Source organism: Octodon degus, unplaced genomic scaffold (genome assembly GCF_000260255.1).
Source record: "Octodon degus isolate 3935 unplaced genomic scaffold, OctDeg1.0 scaffold00028, whole genome shotgun sequence".
Classification (NCBI taxonomy): Eukaryota; Metazoa; Chordata; class Mammalia; order Rodentia; family Octodontidae; genus Octodon; species Octodon degus.
The window spans coordinates 8,597,328-8,601,673 of NW_004524604.1; positions in this window are offsets into that span (position 1 = coordinate 8,597,328).

Here is a 4,346-nt window from a genome sequence, read left to right on the forward strand (position 1 = left end):
AGGCTCACCTTAGGAGCACATCTCAGCATGCCTGCCACTCCCTGAGGGGCCTGAAGGGTTGGAGAGAGGTGTGCTCCTTTGTCACCTACTCCTGCTGATTGAGGGTTCTTGTGGTTAGAAATGTGTAGGAGTAAGAAACTAGTAATGCCAGTTAACTAGTTCTCAACCTCATACCTACCACCTTCCTTCTCTAACCAGCTCATTCTGTTAGCCAGAAATGTATTTTTGGAAATGTATTTTTGAGGTATTGATTCCCTAATCCAACTCTTATGGATGTCTTGTCCAGAGATAGGTGCCTGGTCCCCTCTACTGGGCCCTGAGGACCGGCGGCAAGCCTGGCTCTGAGGCTGCTTTAGCAAACTATTTGGGGATGAGTGATTTTCTGAGCTGGGCCAAATTGCTTTGGTTGCTAAGTTACAATTCGTTTTTAGAGGAAAACTTGGCTGAAGCAAGGATTGTGCAATTGTATCCCTGCCCCCAGGACCTCAAGGTATTTCCGTGGGGGAGGCTGCCACCGGTCTCAGGCATCGCGTGTGAAGGCCATGCACTGGGGGGCGGGGGGAGCGAGGGCACATGTGTCCCTAGATTCTCAGTGATTAAGGAAGGGCAGGACCTGATTCACCTGGTAGCACCCGCTTCCTAGATGTCCCTTCCTTGAGCTCTGATGACTTCCTGGATGCCTGCTGGGGCTCAAGGGACCAGGAATGTGGAGGGGAGCCATCCTGTGCGCAGGGCAGCCTTTCTGAGTGTTGCTTGGCTCACCAGGGTCTGTCCTAGGTGATCGGGACCCCATGGAGTCTGGCAGCACTGCCCTCCTCAGGCCCCATGGGCGGCCTGGGTGTGAGGCCACCTGCAGACAGGCCAGGCCACTGGAGCACACTGGGCCTTGATGAGGCTCTGAGAATCCCACTCAGGAGCTGGGGCTGTCTGTCTGTCTGTTTCTACTGAAAGAAGGAGGAGGAAGGAGGAAGAGAGGGCTCTTAGTTATAATTCTTCTAGTATTATAGCAGTTGTTGCCCAATTATAAGACTCCAAATTCAAATTCTAAGAGATAGTTTTCAAATAAGGATTCTCTCAACACAAAAATGTCTCGGCTCTAGCATTTTGAATTTCCATGAATCTCAGATATGTGTCACTCGAACATGTTGAGTAAAGTAAAATGAAGTGTGACTTCAGAATTCTCTCAAATAGAGACAGAGCTGTGTCCTTGCTGACTGGATATTCTGAGAGGAGAGGATGGGAGAGGCTACCGGTCATCCTTCCTCTCTTCAGAGGGAGGCTCCTTGGTGGGGGTTGCTGCCCTCCCACCCTTCCCACTCTTCTGCTGTGATTGCCTTTCTCTCCTCTGCCATGACCTCCTGCCCCGACCCGCAGCCTGCACCGTCGTTAGTCTTGGCGTACTTCTTCGTCAGCACCTCCATCCCACACCACAGCAGACACAGCTACTGGCAGACTCTGTGTCCCTCAGTGTCCAGGTTCCAACCAGACTCCAGCTTGTGTCCAGATTGCCCTCTCCCCACGTGTCCATTGCCCAGCCTCCCACATGTTCTTTGCCCTGCGCCCACCTAGGTCCTCACCCCAGACGGCTCTTCCCTGAATCACACTATGTGGGACCCCTGCCTGGCCACGCCCACCTGTTTTCACACATGCTTCTTGTGCACCGTTGCCTCTCTTTCAGGGCGGGGACATCATGTTTCTACTTCCAAATAATCTGAAATGCACCCAGCGTGCTGTGCCGGCCCCGCCCCTGGGGCATGCTGAGACAGTGATTGAGACTGGGTGTGGTGGCATGCACCTATAATCCCAGCGCTTGGGAGGCTGAAAATAGGAGGATCACTATGAGTCCAATCTGTGTAGTGAGAACCTATAGGCCCTGTAGACCCTGTACTAAATACATTTAAAAAAAAAATTGAAATATTGGAACTCACTGCTTCCCTATAATGAGTTATACTTTTAGTGTTTTAAAATCTTTGTATGCTGGCCATCATGGTGCACACCTGTAATCCCAGACTCAGGATGTTAGGCAGGAGGATTGCTACAAGTTAAAGGCTAGCCTGGGTTATGCAATTGCTTCAGGAACAGACTCAACTACACAGCCAGACCTGTCGCAAAAAACCAAAATAAAACAGGCATGGTAGCATATGCTGGCAAGCCTGGCACTTGGGAGGCTGAGGCAGTAGGATCACTGTAAGTCCAGGCCAGCCTGGGATACATGGGTTGAAGACCAGCCTGGACTAAATAATAAGACCCTATCTCAGAAACAAGCAAACAAACAAAACCCAAAACACCCAAAATAAATAAATAAAATCATTTTATTGGAAGCCAGGTGTGGTGGCTCTAGCCTGAAATCCCAACACTTGAGAGGCAAGGCAGGAGGATTGCTATAAATTTGAGGCCAATCTGGGCTACATAGTGAGTTGAAGTCCAGCCTAAACTGCATAGCAAAACCATTTCAAAACACAAAAACAATGTCTTTTTATTAGAAAAACATGATGTTAGATTATAAAAAGGTCACAACAATCCTCAAACATGTGGGTAGGAATATAAATCTCTGTCACCCCAGGTCACATCATTTGGTTATGGAAGGGAACCCTGAGGTGCTCCCCAGAGCTACAGATGGCAAGAGGCTCACAGAGAGAATGCCAGGATCCCAGTGTGCCTGGCCTTCCTCTTTCCCTGAGGATGGTGTGAAAGCCACAAGATCTCTGTCTACAAAGTTTATAAACACGTGTCTATGCCACTGTACTGTGCTGTGACACCTTCTAAGTAAACTCTCTGGCAACTCTATACTCTAGAAATAGCACAGTGTGCAGATCACCTTACTTCTGCTGTCCCTGGAAGCCAGGAGCATGACTGAGCACATCTAGCCATGGAAAGGCTTGGCATCTAACCTTCTTATGAGCTCACTATTTATTTGCAGGTTTTATGGATACTGGTGGAAGACACGAGATCCTGGGTCAGAAGCAGAGGCTGTCACTACTCAGGAGCAGACTCAGCATGTCCTCAAGCCCCAGTTTCCAGCTGAGCTGTGACAAGGGCCAGGTGGTATAGGTGCTTGCAGTGGGTTCCATGACAGAAGGGGAAGCCTGAGCTTTGAGACCCTAGATGTTTTATACTGGGCAGTAAGTCTCCTTCTCTGTACTGCAGAGTCAGCACTGCTCTGTCTTCTGGGGCTGTGCTCCACTCTGGAGGGCTCTGTCTCCACTGTAAAACAGTCCAGAGTGAAGGTAGACAGCGCTTCTGTCCTGAGAGCCCCTTGGACTGCCATCTCCCCAAAGCAGATTTTGCGGATATTTGGGTTAATCACCTGGATCAGAACCAACAAATGTGGGTAGCAAGTTTAGACAAATATTTATTGAATACTGCTTGGTTAGTCAGAAGATAAATTAATAAATAAACCAAAGGCCTCTGTGAAGAAGTGACAAATAAAGCAAGGGCAAAATTATTTGGCCACATACATGGAAATCAAGGTATGAGGCAAGCAAGACCAGATCATCCAGGGCAGAAGTGCTGACTCTGTCCTAGTGGGTAAGAATCACTGAAAGGGTTAAAACTGGGTTCTGGGTGATACGATAAAAATGGCAACACCCCTTCTCTAAGGAGCACCTTGTTCACGGGTCCATTCATGCAAGTATGGAACATTCACCCACAGCTCGTTAAAAACTTGGTTTGCTTTTTTTTTTTTTTCTTTTTTGAGACAAAATCTCAATATGCATGTCAGGTTGGGCTTGAACTCATTATATAACCCAGGTTGGCCTTTAACTCAAGGCAGTCTTCCTGCCTCAGCCTCCTGAGTCTTAGGATTACAGGTGCATGCCACCATGCCCACCTAGAGACTTAGTTTTCTAGTGAGTATTCCTGGAAAGAAAGAACACTGTGGACTCCGTGTGAAAGTAGATGGTGCTGCCTACACTGGCCTAGTGGACTTTCAGAAAACATTGTGAAACAGAAAGATGTGAACTAACTTCTGGAGCTGAGCCTGCCCAGATTCCAGGACAAGAAAAGCCCTGGGGGAACCGTGTTTTGCTTTGTTAAGGAGTGTGCAGGACACTCTGGTTCCCATTTCCACCTGCTCAAGCAGCTCTTCTCGTTTAAACAACCTCTCTGGTCTGTGGGTTGGGGCTGACAATGGGCCCACCTCACAGGCTTGTAAGGAGGTCCCAGGGGCCAGGGAAGAGCTCAGCACAACACCTGGCCCAAGGGAAAGGTTCTAGTCATGCTCACTGTCAAAAGATGGTGTGACGCTGGGCGCAAGTCCAAGATGGAGAGAGACAGAAATACAAAACAGAAAAGATTCTCACCCTGACTATCTATATTGATACCTGTGAACTAAGCAACTGTACTGA